Source organism: Otolemur garnettii, unplaced genomic scaffold, assembly GCF_000181295.1.
Source record: "Otolemur garnettii isolate 467f Iridium unplaced genomic scaffold, OtoGar3 scaffold00098, whole genome shotgun sequence".
In the NCBI taxonomy this organism is placed as follows: Eukaryota; Metazoa; Chordata; class Mammalia; order Primates; family Galagidae; genus Otolemur; species Otolemur garnettii.
In genome coordinates, this window is record NW_003852493.1 from 3,524,849 (window position 1) to 3,536,967 (window position 12,119).

Sequence of the window (12,119 nt, forward strand, 5' to 3'; positions counted from 1 at the left end):
TCCTAGCACTCTGGGAGGTCCAGGTGGGTGGATTGAGCTCAGGAATTTGAGGTCAGCCTGAGCAGGAGTGAGACCCTGTCTCTAAAAGGTAGCCAGCCCTTGTGATGAGCCCATAGTCCCAGCTACTAAGAAGATCAGGCAAGAGGATCACTTGAGTCCAAGAGTTTGAGGTTGCTGTGAGCTATGACACCATAGCACTCTACCAAGTGTGACAAAGTTCAGATTCTCTCTCTCAAAAAAAGAAAAAAACTAAACTAATAAATATTTACCAAACCTATAGACAAAGACTATGTAAGTACAGAAAAGATTACAAGGAATATATATAATCTATATAATTATATAATATATATGGTATATCTCTCCATGCATTTGATTTGATAAAATTCTCTCTGTAGATAAATGCTTGTATATATATATATATATATATCAAGATTCTTGGGTCATATACTGACAAATCATAAAATTATAGTGTCATCACAAACTTATCTGGTTTTCCCATTTAAAAATGCTTGTAATTATCCTGGGGCTCAGAATATGTTCATTTTGCTTTTAATATTTAAGTTGATACATTTCCAGGCCCTCATCCTTCAAAGTGGGGAGGGTTTCTGGTGCAGAGAGTTTACCAATGCAGATTCTAGAGCCAGGCATTGGGTTTAAATCTGACTCCTGCCTCTGACTGGACATAGGACCTTGGGAAAGTCACTTTGTTCCTCTAGATTTTGGTTTCTTTTCTGTAAAGTCAAAACATTTCCCACCTCTTGTTTCAGGTGCTATTAGGTTCAATGAGTTAATATCAGCTCTTCGAGGAGTAAATAGCTATATAAACATTAACTACAACTTGCATTTTTTTCCAGATGTTCCCTAAATCTCCCAGGGCTGTTTATTCAGTCCAGTTCAGCCAGTTCTTGTTATGACCTGCAGAATGTCTGGTCGTTCATGCAAAGGAGCATACTTCTTGGCTTTGTTGCTGTCACCATCACAGAATATCACTAACAAATATGGGCAGCCTTGACAACAGGAGAAAAATGCATTGATTGGATAAGTATTTGTTGAGTGCCTTCAACGTGCCAAGCATTTTCCTAAACAATGAGAATACAGTAATGAATAAAGCCCCCTGCCCCCTGTTGAGTTTACATTTCATTAACCAATGCCAAGTTCAAAATCCCAGATTTAGTAATCTAAGACTGCGGTCACAGCAGGTCCAGTGGCTTATACCTGCAATCCCAGCACTCTGGGAGGCTGAGGTGTTCTGGATTGCTTGAGCTCAGGAGATCAAGATCAGCCAGAGCAAGACCCCATCTTGAACTAAAAATAGAAAAATTAGCCAGGCATCATGGTGGGCACATATAGTCCCAGCTACTCAGGAGACAGAGACCGAAGCAGGAGGATCACTCAAATCCAGAAGTTTGAGGTTTCTGTCTGTTATAATGATTCCACAGCACTTGACTCTGTCTCAAAAAAAAAAAAAAACAACAAAAAACAAAAAACCAGAGGTCACCAAGTTAGTTGATTTTTCCCAAATCATTCTTATTTTTAAATACTATTGTAATGAGAAGCACCAGAAATAAGTACTGAACAGGCTTCTGACAACGCTTCCCTAAAAAAAAGGTCTTAGTTTAATTTCTATTGAAAATTTTGCACATTACAAAACCAAGAACATACTCTTACGTGGATGATTGTGGGTGTATTTATGCACATGTGCGTCAGCAGTGTATGCTAAATAAAATTGTACCTGCAAGGAGCAAAGTAAAAGAGCTTGACTTCAATTTTTCTTTTATTTAGGATTTAAGCTTACATCATCTCATTCTAAATTCACTTACAAGAAACATGTTAAGGCTCAGCGCCTATAGCTCAACCGGCTAAGGCGCCAGCCATGTACACCTAAAGTGGTGGATTTGAATCCAGCCCGGACCCACCAAACAACAATGAAGGCTGCAACCAAAAAAAAAGCAGGGTGTTGTGGCGGGCACCTGTGGTCCCAGCTACTTGGGAGGCTGAGGCAGGAGACTCGCTTGAGCCCAGGAGTTGGAGGTGGCTGTGAGCTGTGATCCCATGGCACTCTACCCAGGGGGACAACTTGAGGCTCTGTCTTAAAAAAAAAAAAAAAAAAGAAACATGTTAAGAAACAAAAACATGTGTATTCTCAGCAATGGAAAGTTTTAATCAAGGTGAATTTTGCAACTAGCACTAAAGCCTTAACCCCAAATGCACACGTGCATAAGTAGGGTTTTCTTAACGGGAAAAATGTAAACATATTTGACTCTTCATCTTGTATGATATCCTTGAAAAACTGTGCATTGCAGAGATGTAATTTCACAGAGTTCAAGAGAAGAACAATGATGGTGAGCAACCTCCCCTCACCACAGTACAACTGTAGCCCAGCCAAGGTTTTCATCATTCTATCCTCACAGAACACGAAGAACACAAAATACCAATGCGTAATTATTTCTAATCAAAGCTACACTCTTTGGAAAGAAGAGTTTTTAGTTCTATAAGCAAGAAAACCCCAAGCAATGGAAATGAGGAGTTTACTTGTTTGCTAAATTGAAAAGTCTTTGTTAGCACAATCAGACCAACATTACTTACATGCTTACAGACTACTGCAATGTTTTCTCAAATGAGATTACATTTCCCACTTGAAAGAATGAGAAATATGGAGCTGCATTTATCTGAAAAATAGTATAATGTTCTTCAAGAGACCTACTGCTTCAAATGGAAATTACTTTAATATATGCTTTTTTATTCTACACATTTCAAAATATAAGTTTTTTTTAATATTCTGTATTAAATAGTTTAGGATTTGCTCTTATAGTAAAAAGTATTAGTAGCTGAAAGCTGAAATTATGGAAAATGTTTTTATACTTTAAATTTACACATATAATATACATTAATTTATTCACAATATGACTGGTTGCTTACTATATAGCAAACATGGTATTATGTATATATATATACAGCAATGAATAAGATATAAGGTGAGCTTCAACCTCATGTAGCTTGAAGTATGAAAGGATAGAAAATAAACACACCAATAAATATTTAAGTGCAAATTCTGATGGATGTAATGAAAAAAGCAGCCGTGAGAGAAAAGGCTCCCTTCAGAATGTGTGGTCAAGTAAAGTCTCTAGGAGAGTGTCTGAAATAAGACTAGAAAGATGAGCAGGTTTTCAGAACACTAGGAGGACAAGAGCACATGTGATGGCCCTGGGCTGGGAAATAATCTGACCTGTTTATGGACCTAAAATATTAGTAGTTGAAACTTGGTGAGAAATGAGAAGAATTCCGAGTGAAAATGAAAAAAATAGGTAAAAGCCATTGCATTTGATCCTTGAGGTCAATGGTTTTGGTTAGGGGAATAACATTTTCAGATTTATGATATGAAATGATCACAGCAGAGGGAGTTTTGAGGAGGGCAAGAGTAGAAGAAAGACAATGAGGAAATGATAACAGCAAGGTACAAAATGCTATGAAAGTCTTGGTTACTAACAACTTGAGACACCAGTCTTGGGTCGTTTTCATACAATTCATAGAAATGAAAGTTCATTTTCTTTGAAAATAAAACTCCATTCTTAATTGTCAACAACAAATGAAAACCACTGCCTGTTCATAATTCAGTTATGGCATTCGTTAATATGGGTCAGCATGGGACCCTAACTGACATGTATGACATTTGCATATGGAGGATATGTCTTTTTAGAAATAAATAACCAATTTAGAAATTCATTTTCAAATGGAAGTCATTTAAACTTAGCCACGTGTCTTACTGCAGTCTCACAACTATTCTGGGAAGTAGAGCAGTCATCTAAATTGATCCTATCTCCCACCTATCACCACTTGCCACATGAAGAAAGTGAAAGCCAGGAGGTTGTTGAACTCTTTTCAGAATATACAGTCTTGTTGCTCACCCATCAACTAAGTTATGCGTTGGCTGAGTAGTGACTCTAGTTCTTTTGGACCTACTATGTTGCCAAACTCTCATTCCTGTTGTTCCATTATGGCCTGCAACTCATTTTGTCTGCTTTGAAATTGAGCTACTTGCTGTAGCCTTGCCATAGTCTTAACGATAACTAAGGTATTTAAAAGGATGTACTTTATGGCAGCACCCATAGCTCAGTAAGTAGGGTGCCGGCCACATACACTGAGGCTGGCCAGTTTGAACCCAGCCTGGGCCTGCTAAAACAATAACAACTGCAGCAAAAAAGTAGGCAGGTATTGTGGGGGTGCCTATAGTCCCAGCTACTTGGGAGGCTGAGGCACGAGAATCGCTTAAGCCCAGGAATTTGAGGTTGCTATGAGCTGTGACGCCATAGCACTCTACTGAGGTCAACATAGTCAAACTCTGTCTCAAAATAATAATAATAATAATAAATAAAAGGAGGTACTTTATGGATAAATAAGATCTTTAGTAGGATACACAGACAGTTGATTTCTACTTCATCTTTACACTCAGATCTAATTTTGAGTTATTCTCACACAGAATCAATACTGACTTTTGCAATATAGAACTTCCAAAATTACTTTTTAAAAACTAAACATTATTGCATAATTCTGTTGAGGAAAACAACCAGTCCAGAGATGATAGCTCAAAAAATTAAAGGGGAGAAATAAAACACTGCTATTATTCCCTCATGAAAACTTTCCCAGCCTCGCATGAATGACTTGAATTTCCATGCCAAAATTAAGGTACATAAAATTTCAGAAATTCATAGATACACACAAACTCTTCAACTTCCTATTCATTGAGGCCTGATCCCCTTATCAGTGTTGCAGTCAGCCACTTTTTCCATGCTTAAAGAGAAGCAAGCTGCCAATAAGAATGATTTTTTCATTTTGGTGCTACAGGAAGGCTACCATGTTAAAAGACTTCTTCAATGTCTCAGGTTTCTAAGAGACAAAATGATCAAAATGGTGAAAATCCCAAAAGCCAAGACCAAGTTTCTGGAGTTTTATGATTTTACAGAACTTGTGGAACACTAAAAATTTGTGTTATCCATTTATTCAAATGAGTTGACTAAAGCTTATATTTCACATACCAGGTAAATTATCGCATTAAATGTCTTAAGCCATCCTGAATTTCATACAACTCATGTAATTGCTACATTGTAAATCCCGGGTTTTTTTGTTGTTGTTTGCATTTTTTGGCTAGGGCTGGGTTTGAACCCACCACCTCCGGTATCTGGTGCCAGTGCCCTACTCCTGTGAGCCACAGGCACCGCGCTACATTGTAAATTCTTGTTGCAGACATCTCTTCCATGGTGGCAGTTGTTACTGCATTTACAATTGTGTCATCTGTTAATGGTTCTTGGCCCAATACCACTGGAGGTCCCATCTGCAAGGCCCCACTAGCCTTCCAGAATCCGCTACATCATGCTCTCCCAAAATTACTGAGTCATTAATTAAAATGAAGACATCTCTTCACCTTTTACTGCCATTTCACTTATCTCATCAATTATTTTCCCCAGCAGTCTACACAAACCACAATTTCCTTCTATACCACTCAGCTCTGAAGAAGTAAGCTCCACCTACTACCTGCCATATCACAGCTCGCCTCGACATATCCCAACTTCCATGGTTTGGCAGGCATGAATGTAAAACTGAGGACTAAATTTAAAAGCCTCAATTTTTACACCAAACCCAATTTACAAATGCTTCAATATCAAAAAGGCTCAGGTAACTTGGGGAGTTATTGCTAACTAGAGACATGTGCCCCATCCAGAAAAAGAGTTTGTTCCTCATTTCTACCCAATTTTTGTTTGATTGGAATGAGGCTTCACTGTCGGTGAATTTCTAATTTATCAACATAAGCTAGAAATCTGAATTTTGATGTAAAATCTTCCAATGTTTCATGTTGGCTCAATTTTTGAAAACATACTTATGTTAACTTTCAGGCTTTACAGTAACACTTTTCACCATTATAAAATTGTCTGCCTCATGTGATGAGGTGAATATGATTTTATAAATGTATAAGAAGAAAAACTTAAGCAACCACATAATCTGCAAAAGCTTTTCTAATACTAAAATAACCCAAGAAATTCTCAACATTTACTAAGTTTTCCCCAAATCTAGAAATATACTTTTCCTCCAAAGAAATGTTATGAAAATTTTGAGCAGGTAAGCATTCTCAAAAATGCCCACTGCACCCAACCCTTGCCACAGAGATTAAAGGATCTTAAGATATGCAAATGATCATTAATCCATTCATTCAACAAATACTGTAGGTCAAGGATAATGTTTGACCAACAAATGGGATCAAATTCTCACTGTCATAAGGCCAGTAGTCAGTGGGCAGGGGAAACAAGTCAATAAGTGACACTGCAGTGCTGAATGCTGTAGAGGAATGCAGGGGAGGGTGATATGCTTTGGGACAATGGAGGAAGCAGGCATAACCCAAGCTGGGGAGGAGAGGATGTAAGGTGGGTCAGAGCATGCCTCTGGTACAAGTGCCCAATAACAAAATGACAAGTATGGGTTGGCCAAGAATCCAGAAAAAATGAGCATCTATAAGAATCCAGAAACTCCCAACAAATTATTGATTGACAAACAGAAATCAGATAATGATAAGAAAGAGGAAAAATAGACTCGGGTTACACACGAGAGAAATAATCTCCAGACAACACGGCATTTGTGAACTTTTGGAATGAGTAGCAACACTAAGACACTGAGGAAAGTAATCATGGGACATGTAGAAGCATTTTCCAAGCCAATACCCAAGGAAACACACTGTATAGCTAAGAGAGCTCAAAACAACAAATTCATTAGTGATTCTAAAACTAAGCACCAGACTTTCATGAGTACTGTATGGTAAAAAATACTCAATTTTTTAGTGACACCTTAAAAAACAACATATCTTTTTGGAAATGAATCATAATTTATATTAGCAAGGAGAGGCTTTTGAGTAATCACCACCATCCCAAAGACACTTGGGCCTAATAACCATTACCCACCTTTTATCGAAAGTCTCAAGAATCCCAATGTCCCTGGTGAGAACTCTTCGGGTATTCTATGAAGTCTTCCCCGCACATACTGCTTCAGAGCTGAGAAGTCAGGCAGTACTTGACTTCAGAGGACCAAGTGACAGAGATAGTAAGAAGACCCTCATTCTTCCCTTGTTTCTATTGGAGGGAATGTCAGAAAAGTAAAAATACCAGTGAGCACAGTTAGAGAAAGAAAGATGCAGAGAAGATCTGCTATTCCTACTCCATAAATGTCCTGGTTAGGTAGTTAAGAAAGGAATAGCTAGATCCTGCCACCGCAGCCCACAGCTAGATCCTGCCACCACAGCCCACAGCTAGATCCTGCCACCACAGCCCAGAAAGATAGTAAGTGAAGACAGGAAGGGAAGTCGAGATGCAGCTTTGGCATGTGATTAACCTGCATGCAGTGATTAGATTTCTACTAGGATGTATCCATTAAGGGACTTTTTATTTATAAAACCCAATTTAAACCAGCTTAAGCAAAATAATTTATTTGTGCACATAACAGGAAGATCCAAGAAAGTATATTGGGCTTTAGATATAACAGGAGTTCAGAAGTTCAAATGATGTCATTGAAACCAAAATACTCACTTTTCTCTTCTAGTTTGCTGGCCTCGATTGCTAAGCACAAATGTTGAGGTTTTTTATTTTAATCTTCAGATGAAATATTTATTTATTTATTTTTATTTCAAATTAGTATGAGGGTACAAATTTTTAGGTTGCATTGTTCTCACTTCCAAGGTAAAGCTCAAGCTGTACTTGAGCCCTTCACCCAGGGGACGTGCTGAAAACCCTCACATTGGGCACATTAGGTGAGATCCCACCAGTTCCCCCTCCCCTCCTCCTTCCTTCTCCCTCTTCTCCTCTCCCCTTTGCTAGACCATATTTGTGTTTTACTGTTCATATGGGCATGTAATTGTTTATATATGGGTTTCATATTAATATTGAGTACATTGGATACATATTTTTTTCATTCTTGAGATACTTTACTAAGAAGACTGTGTTTCAACTCCACCAGCTAAACATAGAAGATGTAAAGTCTCCATATTTTCATGTGGCTGACTAGTACTCCATGGTATACATAGGCCATATTTTGTTAATCCATTCATGGGTTGATAGGCATTTGGGTGGCTTCCGCAACTTGGAAATTATGAAGTGAGCTTCCGTAAATGTTCTGACGCAAACGTCTTTGTGGTAAAATGATTTTTGTTCTTTGGGGTAGATACCTAGTAATGGGATTGTAGGATCAAATGGAAGATCAACTTTTAGTTCTTTGAGAATTCTTCATACTTCTTTCCATAAACGCTTGTATTAGTTTGCAATCCCACTACCACTGTAAAAATATTCCCTTCTCTCCACATCCATGCCAGCATCTGTGGATTTTGAACTTTGTGGTGTGGGCTAATATCACTGGAGGTAGGAGATATCTCAGAGGAGTTTTGATTTGCATTTCTCTGGCGGTTAAAGATGATGAGCATTTTTTCATGTGTTTATTGGCTATTCATCTGTTATCTTCAGAGAAGTTTCTGTTCAAGTCTCTTGTGCACTTATAAAATGGGGTTGTTTGCTCTTTTCTTATTGATTAGAGTTCTCTGTAGATTCTACTTAACAGATTCGTCAGATTCATAGCATGCAAATACCTTTTCCCATTCCAAAGGCTGTCCATTTATTTTAGATGTTGTACTTTTAGCTGTGCAGAAGCTTTTTAGCTAGATCAAATCCCATTTATATATTTTTGGTGTTGCTGAAAATGCTAGTGGGGGGGGTCCTCTTCATAAAATCCTTTCCTAGCCCAATATTATCAAGCGTTTTCCCTACACTCTCTTCTAGAAAAGAATCTCTACTTAATAAATGATGCTGGGAGAACCAGCTAGTTATATATAGAAGACTGAAACCGAACTCACACCTCATACCACTGATGAACATTAATTCTCGCCAGATAAAATTTAAATTTAAGACATGAAACAATAAAAATTTGAGAAAATGGTGGGTTTTGATAATTTAAGGCATTCTCTTGTTTTAGCAAGATGTTTAATTCTGATAGAAATAAGGATTCCAGGATTTTCAGCAAATGATTCATTGTGTCTCTGTGGCTCTGGTTGGATGCCACGAGCAAGTCTAAAGCCATCACTGTGACTAGAAGAAAGTGATACTCAGGTTACAGCTCCATCAAAGAAAAGAGCTGAGAATACCTGGGAAAGATATCCCAGATGTTTAAAGGGGTGTCAGGAAGAACCTCATACTGGGTTTCACCAGCACATACAACAATTAAACACTATACTTCAAATGTGTATAGAAAAAGGAAGCATTAGAAAGAGGAAAAATTTGGTGGAAACTGTTTTATCTGCCAAGTTTTTAAATGGTAATCCACAACAAAAACAAAATTTCACAGGTTTGGCACCAAACAGATCATCAGCCTTTCTCTGGCATGAGCCCCGAAAATATTTTTATTAAAAAAAAAAAAAATCTTAATAATGGGGCAATGCCTGCGACTCAATGAGTAGGGCCCCAGCCCCATATGCTGGAGATGGAGGGTTCAAACCCAGCCCCAGCCAAAAACTGAAAAAAAAAAAAAAAATTTAACAGTGAAGTCTTCATCTGTAGCTCCAACCTGATATTCATTATACCATGTGTGTAAATTGCTCCACAGATCACTAGGCATCAAGAGGTACTGAACAAACACATAAATACTTAAACCATATTAAATATATATAATAATTAAATAAAAAGCCCTTCTGAAAGAATTAAGCCCACTGATATCTACTTGATAGAACCAATGCGGAGACCAGAAATAGAGCCTCTTTAATCAGGACATACATCTTCTATTAATGTCCAACAATCAAAATCCATTAACTTTATTGACAACTTACTCCTGCTGAACTTTGTGTTGGATACTGGTTGTTTCATAACCAGCATTCATTCCCATGTCCTTGTCTGCTTTCTTCCATGTTGCTGAACTGAAGTCAGGGTGAATTTCAATTTCCAGAATCTTTTGCAAGTAAGGTTAAAAATTAGATCCTCTCCCCTTGAAGCTGGCTGAATAATATCCATCCCCTCCCCCTCCAAGATATCCAGATCCTGGTCCCTGAAACCTGTGAAAATTACCTTATATGAAAATAGGGGCTTTTTAGATGTTACTAAATTAAAATGGGATGGGAAGATTAGTCTGGATTATCCAAGTTGCCTTAAATGTAATCATGCATACCCTTATGAGTCAGAGACTGGTTTGAGACAGAAGAAGGCAGTGCGATGACAGAAACAGGAAAAAGAAGGTGCTAAGGGCCGTGAACAAGGAATAGGGATATCCTCAAGAAGCTGGATGAAAAGAAGTCAACCCTAGAAACTCTGGGGCAAGCATGGCTCTGCCAACACTTGCTTTCACCCCAGGGTAACACGTTTAAGATTTCTGGCCTTCAGAACTATGAAAAAATAATACGCATTACTTTAAGCCACCTATTTGTGGCATTTTTTTTTTAAAGACAAAGTCTTATTCTGTTATCCTGGGTAAAGTGCTCTAGTATCATAGCTCATAGCAAACTCAAACTTTTGGGCTCAAAGATCCTCTTGCCATAGCCTCCTAAGTAGCTGGGACTACAGGTGCCCACACAATGCCTGACTAGTTTTTCTATTTTTAGTAGAAATGGGATATCACTCTTGCTCAGGTAGGTCTCACACTCCTGAGCTCAAGCAATCCACTTGCTTCAGGCTCCCAGAATGCTAGGATTATAGGCTTGAGCCATCACAGCCAGCCTTTATGGAAATATGTTAAAATAGTCACGATAAACTAATCCATCCCTTCTCTGTGAAGGGCTTTCACATGAAATTTGGAAGAAAGAGAATCTAAGCCACCATTATTCGCTCAGCAACAATGTACAGCCAGAGGGGATTTTGCAGCGGCTTCCAGGATTTATCCAGCGACCCACCCCTTTTCATGCTGATGGCAACTGAATTCATTGGCAGTGAATATCTGCAATTTCTGCAAATTTCTGGTTTCCTGAAACCTACTAACAACTCTCCGTGACTTCCACTACACTTTCAGCTCTTCAAACTGACTTTAAGCTCCTAAATGGAAACCTCACCTGTTGGGAATACCTAGAGTGCTGTTTTCCCGATCCAACTTTAGCTAAAAAAAATCCACATACTAAACATCTAGCAGCTCACTTACAATGAATAAAAATACTTTCTTTCTAAAACTTCACAACTTTCTCATTTCCATAACTGGGAGTCATGGAAGAGTTAAATATTTTCCAAAGCAATATAATTAAATGTGCATAAAGGGAAAAATACAGCACATAATATTTGCTTATTCTCTCATTCATGCAACAAATATTTATTGAGAACCAACTTTGGGAGGATGCAATACACAGTATTAAAACAATAAATGACAAAGCTAGATGTGATTCTCACCAACCCAGATTTAATAGTAAAAGAGGAAGAAAGGCAAATAAATAGGCAACAGAGTATCACGTTTTACCCAAAAGTACGAGGTGCTAAAACGTACACAAATATAGTGGGATCAAGGAACACTTCTTGGGGGACGCTGCATCTAAGCTAAGATCCAAAGCATCATAGGTGATACTAAGGCATTATATAAAAAGAAGCAGAAATAATCCTTTTCATCTCAATCTACCACATCTGCCATTGGTCCGTGCCCCCACCTTCATAAATTGCCACCTGACTCAAGGCCTAGCCTCCTTTTCTCCAACTGTACTTATACATAGAAAATTGTAGAGCATGAAAAAGAAAATGTTATTAAAATACAATGAGTATTTCCTCCAGTTACATGTTCTCAAATAAAGATCACTGAAAGGGACAGTTTGCATAAAGCCGAGGACAGCCGCCAAGGTGGAAACTACTTTTTGCTCTTGCTGCTGCTGCTATTGTTGTTACTTGAAATTTATTATTGGTCGGTACAGAATGTTAAAAATGTCTGAAAGCAAATGTCTTTATTCAGAATTATGTAATTTACCACAGTCTCTGGCCTTTCTTATTAAACAATCTAAATAGATTGAATACTTTGCACATCCACTTCGTTAATCAGGCCTGGCAAAGCATTTCCTTATGAATCCTAGGAAAGGAAAGAGTACAAAGCATTTCCTTATGAGAAATCCTAGGAAAGGAAAGAGTACACAGCATTTCCTTATG